Raw genomic sequence first — 12,424 nt, 5'->3', positions numbered from 1 at the left:
TGGTGAAGAGCAGGTATCGAGTCCTATAAAGCCAAATAGATGGCCCCCATGCACTACACCCCCATGCCTGCTGCTGCCCTTGCTGCCTCCCGGGACAGTGGAGGAAACGGGGAGAACTGTGCGACAAAATGTTTTTGAACAAGAATGGTTCCTTCTCTCATCGACTCAAAAACCATTTATGCCCAGCCAAAGAAGCCCACCTGGGGAAGAGGTGGCAATGTGCCTGCGATGTTTTCAGTCACCTGGTCCCACCCGCCTGCTCCGTGGCTTTGACAGCTTCATTTTCCATGGCTGTTGGATGGAAAATCCCTGAGCTGAGCTCCCCAGGCAGCAGCGCGGTCGCGCGGGTGGGCAGAGTGGCAGGGATGCTCAGCAGTAAGCCCACGCTGGCACCTTCATCCCATCGTACTGCCTGCCCTGCCACCCGTGCTGGGGAACAAGGAGACTTTGCTCCACACGGTTCCTGAGGGATTATCCCTCCCTACAGTTGCCCACAGTTGCCGCCTGCCCTGGCAATTCAGCAGCGACTCCCTTTCCTGCCCCAATCTTTTAGGCTGGGGAGGGGTTAAAAAAGAAGAGACTGGCCTCCCCGTATACCAGGGGTCATGCCTAACCCCCGAGCTGCTCAGCTGCCTGTGTCTTAAGGGTGCTGACTGATAAAGGCTTTCATTTTAGCGAGACCGAGCACCTGGACCATTGTTCACATAAGCCATTGACTGTGCCTGAAGCTCCTCACGTAAACTGATTTTCCTCAAGGCACATCCGGCATGAAAGGGGTTGGGATGGACCACTCTGCTGCGCGCAGTCTGTCTTCCTTCCCTGCTGCTCCTCTCTTCCCATAATACATTTACTTTGGAGGCCGGATACATGTTATGCCCGGCGGGTAAATTTGCCATGATACGGTTACTCTCTGCCTCACTGCCATTCCAGCTTCCTCATCTCAGGCTGTGTTTGAAGGCTATCAGTTATCAGTAGCCACCACTGAAGGTTAAACCTTTATTGTAGGCTTTGCTCCAGAAGGTCGTGGTCACTGCAGGCGGCTGTCCCAGGGAGGAACGGGGCCAGGCTCAGTGCTCTGCTCTTTTCAGGCTGCTTCTGGGCACCCAGAGTGAGCATGGGCATCACCGCGATACAGTGGCTCTAGCCATATCTGGCCCCACCAAAATGAATAGGTGTGAGGATGGTTTGGTGGCCACATTGTAAATTTTGTGCCCAGAGGAGGCAGGGAAAGCACAGAGAGTCTGTGAAGGGTCTGTGGCTTCCCAGTCCTCCCAGCACTGACACGTACTCTGCTTCCACCGCCAATTAAAATGCGGTGGGGAGCAGGAGGGTGAGGGAGAACAGAAAGACTCCCTTTCACAACGCCTGAAGCCCTCTGACCCTTTAGATGAAAAATTAGCATCACAATACTTGGTGGTATCACGGCGCTGTTAATTCCTCTCTCATTCTCCTCCTGAAAGATACAAATGGCATCACCCGTTACTAATTCTCAGTGCCGGAGTTCTCTTTAGAAGAAGCTAACCGATAAGCAAGTTATTCTAAAATCAGCCTAATGGGCTTCTGGCGAGCCTGCCGAAGCGCAGCACACAGTCAGAACCCAGCGGTGGGTGAATGAGTGGGCTCAGGACTTTTGCAGCAGAGCATCTCTGTTCCTGTTAAAGCAGTAGGCATTACCTGGCGCTCAGAGTGGAGGGGAAAAGTCCTCATGGTTTGCCTACCACAAAAATGGGTAGCACTGAAGAAAGACAGCGCAGGAACAGCCTCTTCCCTGGTTTTCATAGTCTTTTGTGCAGGTGGAGGAGGGATTTTTCAGAAGCCCAAAGGAAAGACTGACCTAAGGCTGCTCTCTGAAGATAATGGCCACCATGGAGAGCTTTTGCAAATCCTGTCCCTAGGCAGAGATAAAGCCTTTCATTTGAATAAAGGGAGGGAGTGGTGGGAGACAGAAAATTATGGAGCCATGAGCTGAACTTCTATTTCTGGAAAAAAATCCCGAAACAAATAATCGATCAATTGTTTTTGCAAGCTCCTAGATGACCGAGAAAAGTTGAAGTTCATAGGAATATGTCAAGAATAAATCGCGTCAACACAATCCAATTTCCTTCTTGACAGGGCAATAGGGTTTGTGGACAAGGCAGGAGCAGTCAATGTCATGTGTCTTCACTTCAGTAAAGGTTTATGACACCAATTTTATATGACATACTCATAAACAAGTTAGGGAAGCGTGGCCCAAAGGCAGCTTCTATAGACTGAGTATAAGGGTAGCTTAAAACTGCTCTCATTTAATCGTCAAGTCGGAATGATTCATCAGCTGAGATTTTGCAGTGATGATTCCTGTAGCAGATGTTATTGAATGTTTTCATTAATGGCTTAGATGATGGAATGAGAACACACTTATTAAATTTGCAGGTGGCATTAATCTGGGAGGGACTGCAGACATATTTAATGAGATTAGAATTCCAAATGGTCTTGGTAAGTTAAAGAAAGTCTGAAAATAATAGGGGCCACTTCAATAAAGACAAGTACAAAGTAGCATACTTAGGAAGGAATAATCAAGTTCTTAAATAGAAGACAGAGATGGTAGGATGGGTAGTGGGTCTGCTGGAAGAAAAGGGTTTATAAAACATCACATATGCAGATTTTAGACCAGAGTTACATTTGCATGGAAAAATTCAAAATCATATTGGGATGTATGAATGCAATTTGTAAGACAAATGAAGACAAATGAAGTGAATCTACTTTGCTGGACCAAGGCACTGCCGCTCAGAGGTGGCTCAAGAGCCACACGGGTACCTCTGTCTGCAGAAGAGCGGAGGGGGAGATGGCTGGGGGCAGTAATTCTCCCAGTCAGAGCACTTTAACCAACTGCCAAATGCCTGAAAACATCCCAAGGGTAAACCTCCCCAGCAGCCTAAACTGAGCCAAATCAGGGCTGCCTTCCTCCATCCTTCACCCCTCCACCCAGCCTCTCGTGCTCAGGCAATGGTGCAGCCCGAGTGGGGCAAAAATAAGTATTTCCTTTGCAGTCTCTTGCCTTGCCAGCAGCTGAACTGCCTGGAAATGAACCCATCCATTTGTTGCTTTTTTTTTTCACTTTACAGGGGTGGTACTTTGACCAGCTCAGCTCTCTGAACCCTCCCTACCCAGCCACCCACCCAGCTGGGCTGGCAGCCCCACTGACCACGGCGTAATCAATCCTCCAAACGACTGATGCTTGCAAACGCCTTAGATGTTGCAATCACTGGGCGAAATGGCACGTTTTTTCAATGAAGATGAATTTCACAATTCTCAGACTCTCCAGCAGGGATCTTCACCAGCTGCTCGTTGCAGCCTAAGTCCAACTAGAAGCATGCCTGCTTTCCCTCGGGGAGCCTGTGACCGGTGATACAGTCACAAAGTCTCCTTAAAACAAGCTTGTTTGTTTTCCTTCACTGCTCGCTTCCATTTGCTAATAAACGGCCTACACACATATTTAGTCCCATCTAATCTTATGCTTCGCTACATTAAATTGGTTTCTCTCTTGTATTACGGGAAAAAAAACCCACAGATGCAACCTACGTTATTTCTAAAAGTCAAGGACCCATTGGAATTCCAACTGGTTTTCATTGTTCTTCCTGCCTCCCACTCTCTGTTTTTTGGGGGGGGAAACCAGTCGTCTTCTTCTTTTCCCCCTGGGGCAAATGTTCTGGAGTGTACCCAAGCCCAGCTACACCACTATTTGCTGGGTTTTGCCACAAGCACTGGTTTCTTCAGGAGAAAGTTTCAGGTCCAGCAGAGCAAATCTAGCTGTTGGCCACCGTGAGAAGAAAGTCCCTGCTCACTCCCCTGCCATGTCCCTCTTCTCCTATCTGCCCCAGCCCCAGAGATGTGGCCCTGCCTTCCTCCTTGCTTGGTTTGACCCCAAGCGGTGAGCCCAGCTGCCGGGATGCTGGAGCCATCCAGCCCATCCAACGGGTTAGTTGGAGTGAAAGGTTCTTTTTGGTAGTCTGGTTCTAGGGGACAACTCCATAGCCTGTCCTACCAAGGTGGCAGCAATGGGGGGGCCATCATGCTGGGTTGAGAAAGCCTGGGGTATCGCACTGACCAAAGCAACGCACAGTGGAAAAACAACACGTGTGAGCTTAGATCTCATTAAACTCCCCCCAAACTCCTTTTTACAGGATTGAAGCAGATAGGCTTTAACTAATTCAGTGTCATTCTGCTGGCTGTCCCCTGGGGAACCTTGCACCAGGAGGTTTAAGTCAGCCCTGATGAACTCACGTGTCTGTAAAATATGAATCCACTGTTTACGCTGGGCACACCGGGTGCAAGTATGTGAGAATTAACAAATGCTCACAAAGCCAGTTTAAAACACTCATCTTTTACCTTAAGGTACACATTGCCTTAGACAACTTAAAATACCATGGTGACTGCTGTTTGTTATAACCCAGGCAAAGGCTCTCTTGAGTGCCTAGAGGCTTTTTTTGGCCAATTAAATGAAGACCTTTTACAATCAGAGGGGTCATTTTGCTGGTACGAGTCCACCCAACAGCACACTTGCAGGTAACATTAAAACCCACTAAAAGAGGACGGGAAAGCAAAATTGCAAAATTGAATGTAGAGTCCTGGGAGCAGCACATGTCCTTCCATACCCTTTGTGTGCACTTGATCTCTCCTTCTCAAACCTTCCTCCAGCGAGAGCAGGAACATCTCGCAAGGGTTGCCCTGAGTTGCAGCCTCAGTGTTAGTGCCGTTGCTGGGCTCCTGCCTCTGAATCTCTACTCTCTCGTGTTAATTCATCAAATGGATGAGCAGCCGGTACAATTAGCCCTAGCCCTGCCCTGCTCAGGATTGCCTGGAAATGACCGAGACAGCCAGACAAAGGCTTTTGTTGTGTTTTTTTTTTTTTTTAACCCTACTTTGCTGACACCGAGTATGCCTGTGAAGGTTCTGCAGCCCTCACCCCTCCACGTGTCCATGGGTCTGACTGTACAGCATCAATCATGCCAGAAGAGGGCATTTCCTTAATGACTTAGAAGATGGACACAGCCTCGTGCAGAGTTGGTGCCACCACAGGGCAGGCTAGGCTGGATGTATGTTGACGTGCTGTTACCCAAACAAGGACAACAGAAATCTCTGTTGATTGGTAAGAATGACACAGATGCAGTGTTTGGCTAGAGTGAAGGTGTTTGGGTGGTTTGCTAGAGCTGTTTCTGCTGAATATGGAAGTGCAAGGCCAAACTGCGATAATAGCTTCACCGTAATAAAGCACATATGAGGAAATGGATTAGTGTAATGAAAAAGAGCTCTGCATTAATGCACAAATCAAAGCGGGTAAAGCAACTCTCAGAAAATCACCTTGGACAATATAAGGGTTAAAAAGATATGGGTGAACCTTGCAAGGGGCTTAGGTCCCTGGACACCGAGTTAACGTGCATCCACCAGCCTGCGCTGAAGTTACGGGGGCAAATAACTTTGGGCTTTAGGAATAAAGAGTGAGAACATTGTGGGGGTTTTTATTTACCCATAAGGATTTTTCTTAATAAAATGAGTGAGACTTGTCAGATGCGACCCTAGGAAAGCTGCTAAGTGTTAATTGGCTTCTATTTACTTTCAGTACAATTTGGGAGTTTGTAGCCTTTGTAGATCCACTCCCGAACACAAGCTGGAACTTGCCCTTGTGACAAGTAACTTTGGGTTGAAATGATGAACATCTCATTTTTTTCCCCATATGTCCTTCCCACAAAGGCAGAGCTCTAGACTGCTAATTGCACTTCCTCTAAATAGTTCCCAGTACTTCCCATAAAGCAGGCTCTTATCTCCCCAGTAGTGCTTTTTTAAATTTTATGCCATTTGTCTCCTTGGTTACCTCACCCTACTCACCTCCCAGTGCCCCAGAGAAATTATATTTTACCCTTCTTTGGAAAAATATCTTTGTAATTTTTCTAGAAAGCATGAGCAGAGATCAGTTTGCCTCTCTGCCTCTCAGTTTGCCTCTCAGTGGAGTAGATGTTGGAGAAGAAGAGTTGAAGGCACCTCTGACCACAAAGATACACTGGAGAAGTGTCCCACGCCGGGGCCTCCCTCTGCTCAGACCCCTGTAGATCTGACCACCCCATGGCTTTGCACAAGCTGTGCCTGGCCAAGGGGCTGACCCACAAAATGAACAACCCACAAAATGAACAACCCACAAAAAGATGGTTTCTGCAGTCCCGCTGCCAGATGCTACGGGATTTAACTCCTCCTGGCTCTTTCTGTGGGGAAGAGAGGTACAGCGTTTAAAACTCAGGCTAGGTCTGCACTAGGTCAAGGCTAGGTGTGAGGACCAGGGCTCATCCTGAACAACAGACGTCTCCCAGAGGCTCGGACTCTTGTGGTGAGGTTCCTCCAGTGGTAAAGCGGGGCCTTTCTGGCTACAGATAGAAATTCCAGGAAGATGGTGATGAGAAACACGTCCAGGTCTAAAAGCATTATTTCAAGCCTGCCTTTGGCTGTTCTTATTAATTTGTACTTAAAGCTTAATTTTGATGATTAGAAAGGAAGGCAACTTGTCACTGTTTGTGCTGCTTATTCACTTGCATCACTTCAGCTTTAAAACACACTTCAGGAGGAGGATGCAAGGAAGTGCTGACACACAGCATCCTGCTGCAGCCCTAGTTGAAGTGGAGGTGGTTCACGGGCGTTGAGTTGGCTCTTGTCACAGAGGGGGACCACAGTTTTGGTCCAGAGCTAAAATGGATGGTTTCACTTATTGTTGACACCTGCCGCTTCGGAGGTGTCTGCGCATCCCTGCAGCTGGGGACGGAGGGATGGGCAGGGACAAGACAAAGTCTGCGTCACTTAAAAATGAAGAACCTGCCAGATGCTTCCTGACAGCATTAACTCTTGTTCCTTCCCCTCAAACTTCTTCTCCCCAAACCTAGCCCTGGCTTTCCATCTCGCTTTTAAAGGTCCGTTTCCCCTCTGCCACCCTGCTGAGAAGTGCTGCTCTTTCTCCTCGCTCCCCGAGAGGAGGCTGGACCCTGGGAATGGCTGCTCGGGGAACTGACCCCACTTTCTGTAGGAGGACAGCTGTCTGAGTGCCCAGAGACACGGAGAAGCCAGATGCAGGAAGCTTTCTATTTACCCTAACGGGACTGAAAACATGTTTAGTAGATTGGCAAAATATACCAGGAACAGAACTCAACATGCTGGAAAATACAGGAGTTGGCAAAGGCATTCATGGCATTGAAAGTATACGCGTAAAGCTGCCAAGCATTATATTTATATAGCTAGCAGGCGGTGGGACATTTCCAGCCCTCTAGATTGTCATCAAGGCCCTGCTCTCCAAGGGAAAGGTGTCCTCAGGATCTGGTCATCAGTTGCCAAGTGCTCTCGGCTTAAATGCATCCAAATCCAACAGGTCAGGCGGGATGCCCCGTGGCCGAGGCGGGTGATAGGCCAGCAGTGACTTCCCAGGGACAGAAAAAACAAGCTGCCCCCCAGGCTGGTGGTGGAAGAGGCAGAACTGACTGAGGAAGGAGCAAGTGACCGAGCATCACTTTGGTGTGGAGATCAGATCCGGCCTCCCATCCAGCGCCAACCCCATCAACAAAGGGTTGAGGAAATTTGGCTTTGTCACCAAAGCACCAAACCTGCATAAACATTTTTGTCTCTCTTTTCCCCTTACCCTCGTCTACTCTGACTGAGCTCATACCATTTACTCAACCTTATTTTGGTGAACAGCACGCACTTAACAAATGCTACAGCTACAATATGAGTTGTTGTAGTGTCGGATACTCCCAGTCAGCAGGGAAAGAGGGAACTGGCAAGCCTCGGCCAGCGCTGCCTGACCTCAGCGTGATGTGCCGCAGAGGGGCAGGACCCTGCAAATCCCCACATCCGGTTTCCTCATAAAGTGCTTTTCCCCTCTTCTGGTTTCCTGTCCAGCCTGCTCTGGGTGACCCTGCTTTGGTAGGGGTGTTGGACTAGATGATCTCCAAAGGTCCCTTCCAACCCCTACAATTCTGTGATTCCATCATATTTTCCCTGAGAACATCTTTCCTGCTGATTCCACGTGCTGCTGCAGGACAGCCTGCTGCAGCCTGTTCCTCGTGAGCACCGTTTTGCTTGCAGGGAGGTGCTCCGGCACCCCCCAGCCACTGAGGGACACTGAATGGCAATTTATTTTTTCATGTAAATCTTGGCTCCCCAGTGAGCAAAACTGGTCCCTTTCCCACTGTGCAGTTGCTGAAGAAGGCCTGGGTTTGGTTCACTGTTTATGAATTTTTTTTCTGTGTTTCTGTCAAATAAGCTGTTGCCATCAAGAGGAAATCCGTTGCTGGTGTATGCGTGCATCCCAGTTTCATCCAGGAGTGTGACCGATGGCTCATGGGGGGGTGGTGAGCTGGGAGAGGGGAGCTAGGCAGCCTGAAGCAAACAGGCTGCCCCCAAACAGCCATGGGCCAGGAGGAGCTCCACTGGTGGGCTCCATCTCTCCCGGGGGATGCACCCCGGCTGTGTTGGCTGAGGAGGGGATCCCCACCTCTGGCAGGGGATGCTCCTCTGAGATGCTGCTGGGCTAGTGGCCACACCACAGTCTGCAGGGAGAACTGGAAGGGGACAACACCCATACCTTCAAGTGTCACCAGTGGAAAGCCCTGAATTTGAGCTTTCAAGGTGAGGAGATCCACCTCACCAGGACACGCTCTGGGTGAGGGTCTGCACACCCTGTTTTGGCTGAGCTGGCACACAGCCTAGGAGCAAGGAAAGGCAAACGGTGATGCTCCACTTCATGTGGCCAACCCAAAACTTGCCGAAGTGCAGGAACCGCTTGGCCTGGCAGCAGCCCCGCCATGCCGGAGACCACGGCTGGTGAAACGAGCGCCCCTGAGAAGCGCCCAGCTGTTGACCAAGGAAGTTACACCTGCAGCAAACCACCAGCCCCAGCTTCAGTGAGGGTCACACTTGGAATATTTACCTTCACAGTCATGCTTTGAATACTGCCTGCGTGGCTATGGCTCTGAAAGCACCATACAGGCAAAGGCGTCTGCGGTGGATGTTCTTCCCAGCACGATGGAGCCTTCCAGCTGTTGGCAGCTGCCCAGCTTCATCCAGGGGCTGAAGCAGTTAACTACAGAGATAGCTAAACTAGAGATGTTAAACTAGGTGGCCTATATATGCCAAGAAACGTTCACAATTGCTCTTTGATGTTAAATTTAATCTGTAGTACGCTGTGTAAGTGCGGTTGGCTGTGCATCTCGTATAAATTAATTACAAAGACCCCGTCATGCATGCAGAGAACAGCGGGCAGCACTATAAACGCTGCGCGCAGTCATTTAAGGTCGCTGGGGGAAATCCTGCTGCGAGGGTCCCCCACGGAGGCTTTGCCTCCCCTCCTCTTTGGGAGGCCACCCCTGGGAACCACAGGTTCTCCCACCAGCAAGCCACAGTTGGAGCAGGTCCCCCTCCCACACACATGGGTTTCTCCCTCCATCCTTGTCGGCCTCAGGCACAGAGCCCCTTCCCCAGTCACTAGCCCCCCCGGGGCGATTCGGACGTGAGTCTGGGTGCTGGGGATGTGCTTGCTTTTTAACAAAAGGGTGAAAAGTAAACTAGCAGACCTGGGAGCTGCACCAGAAAAGGGGCCACCCAGAATTACAGGGAGGCTATTACAGGTTACCCAATGGAGAGTGGGTCATCAGGATCCAGGCTGGTGTACGCTGCATGTGTTTTAGGGAAAGCACCCTGGAAAAATGAGTGAAACCTTGCTAAGATGCCCATGGTCAGCAGCAGCACTTGGTTTGGACCAGTCATTCTCAGCCTTGTACCAACAAGCTCTGAAGTCTTTATCTTGCAATTGAAAAAGTAAATTCCTGCTTAATGTTTGTTCCAGCTGTGCCACGCATATGCATCAGGTACACACCAGCCCCCAAACCTGGCTCATGAGGAGCCCCGACAGCAGCTCACCTCCCTGCTTTGCAACCAGAGACAACCGGCATCCTTTCCAGAAGGGAGAAGTCATCTCCTTTCTTTCTCCCCTTTCCTCCCATTCTTTTGACCCAAAACTTCAGCAGAGGAAATCAATTAACATAGGAGAAGCATCTCACTTTCCTTCGGAGGTTAAGCCAAGGAGATCTCAGCCCACAAGGTGAGAAAAGAAAAGCAATGAACAACCAGAAGCAGGGAGTTAGAAGGGAAAAGCTCACACAGCCTCATATTTGTCAATGGAAAACTGCTGCGGTGCCTACCCCAATGCCTGGCGGAGCCCAACTACCCATCTTTCCCAAAGCACTTTGTAATCATTAGTTAAACTGGCTTATTTCAACACAGAAGAGGGAGGGAGAGTATCTGAGCATCAAGGGCACAGTCATGGGGAGCATCAGGGATGGCGTGGGGTGCAGCTCAGGCACGTAGCTGCTGGCAGCCTGGCAGCCTCATCCTACCAACGCGGTTTGAAAATGCCTCCGCTGGGCTGGTACCTGGGCTTTCCTCCCCTCCAGAAACCCCCAGCAGCAAAAGGCTGGGAGGCGGCTGGGGGGGTCGGGGCAGGGAGGGAAACCCCTCACTCCTGGTTTCGCTGGGGCAGCAGTACGGCTGCTCTGCCGTGGGTGGATCCAGCAGCTGTGACTGGAGCGCCCAGCACAGCTGCCCTTGGAAGCAAGGGGTCCCAGAGAGGCTTATTCATTAAGTTTCCAGCTCAAATCAAAGAGGACAGGGCTGGGAGAGAGCTCTGTCCCTGTTTCTATATGTTATTCATTTGCTTCTATAGCTCCTATTGTTGCAGCCCCTCAGCCTCATTCACAGCCTTCCAGATGGGTGAGAGCATCACCACCCCCAGCCTGGTGCCTGGGGCTTAGGGAAAATCCTACCTCACCCCATTAGCTCTGACGTCTCTCCAACACCACCTTCCGCAGACCTTTTTCCCTTTCCCTGTGTCCATCCCTCCTCTTTTTGGCAGGGAGACACCCTCCCTAGGGCATGAGATGTGCTCCTCTTAGGTACCAGAGGATGGGCAGCCTCCCCGTATCCCCTGCCTCTGCCCGTACCTGAAAATCAAAGCAGACAGTCGGCTCTTTTCCTGCGGGCATCTTCTCCAGCAGCTTTGCTTTCCCCAAGGAAATGCCACAGCAGGTGGCGAAGCTGTTGGGAGGGCTGCAGTAGCCTCCCCCATGCACCGCTCCCATCCCTCTCGGGTGGCTTTTTCAAGCAGAAATTCAGCACAAGGTATAATCATGGACCATTTATAAGTGACAGTCGTGTGGAAATCTAATGGCAAGTATAAGCACCCCACTGCTGTCACCAGCACAGCAACTGGAAAGGCCAGCAGGCAATTGACCCCCGCTGGGATAATATCTGCTACCTCTTAACATTGCCACCCTTTGACAGTTGACTCTCAGAAAATACCTTTTCCTTTCAGATTTATGCTTCTCTGATGTCCCGTACACGACTTGCGGGTTTTCCTTGCAGGGAATCAGGTTGCTCAGTCTTTGCTAAGCACCAAGGAGGGCTTGGGAGGTAACTTACCTCAGGAGGGAGGCTCGAGAGAAAGGCAGAGTGTTGACCAAGGAGGCGACCCCGTGGTGTCTCATTTATTAGCGGGAGATGTAAAGTTATTATACATATGCTGCCAGAGCAGCCCCTTGTGAAGACTGGGGCTCTTGTAGGACCTTTAGACAGAGAAGGCACAAAGCTGCTATTCCTGGAGATGAGGAGGAGACTTGCCCGGTGCCAAAAAGAGACGTCCAGAAGGAAGAAAACACACGTGGAGAAACTTTGAGGTGCCACAGCTTCAAATGATACCTCACCCAACACAACTGCTCCACACATTCGCTCCATCACTGCCAGCCCAGCACCCTTGAGAAGAGCATGTCGCCCCTTCCTTCCAGATGTGCCATGTCCTTTATGCCAATAGAACAGGGCACTGCAACCCTGCGGACAGAGTTGGATGCCAAGCACATTCCAATGAGAAATTAGACACATTTTTTTCCACGAAGCTGATTAGACATTGCAACATGTTCCTGGAGTGGGAGAGGCACTCGATTGACCATCCCACCAGATTTTCATGTCCAGAGGGAAGCTGTGCCCACCTTGCAGGCTTGCTGCTGGTTTCAAGCCTATAGGACATGCATAACGGGATGGTTTTTGCCCCTGCCACCCGCCTGCCTTGGGGAAGGCAAGGTGACCTGTGGGTTGAAACACGGGGTCAAACTATTTTGGTTTGTCTATGCGTTGACTGGAGGCCTTCACCATTCAGAAAGGTAACTTCTGCCAAGCAGCTCTATGGTAAAGTCTAGTCCTTTCCAGAAAGTATGCTGCAGCCAAGGAAAAGCACGGGTTGTCACACTTGATACAGCTCTAACTAGATGGAATTCAAGAAGCTGTGATGGGTAGAGATTTTTGGGCTAGGTAGTCTAATCATCTCCTCTGATCTTAGGTATGTACCACTCAGCACATTTTCTGTAGT

This window comes from Numenius arquata, chromosome 6, assembly GCF_964106895.1.
Source record: "Numenius arquata chromosome 6, bNumArq3.hap1.1, whole genome shotgun sequence".
NCBI lineage: Eukaryota > Metazoa > Chordata > Aves > Charadriiformes > Scolopacidae > Numenius > Numenius arquata.
This window is presented reverse-complemented; position numbering follows the sequence as displayed.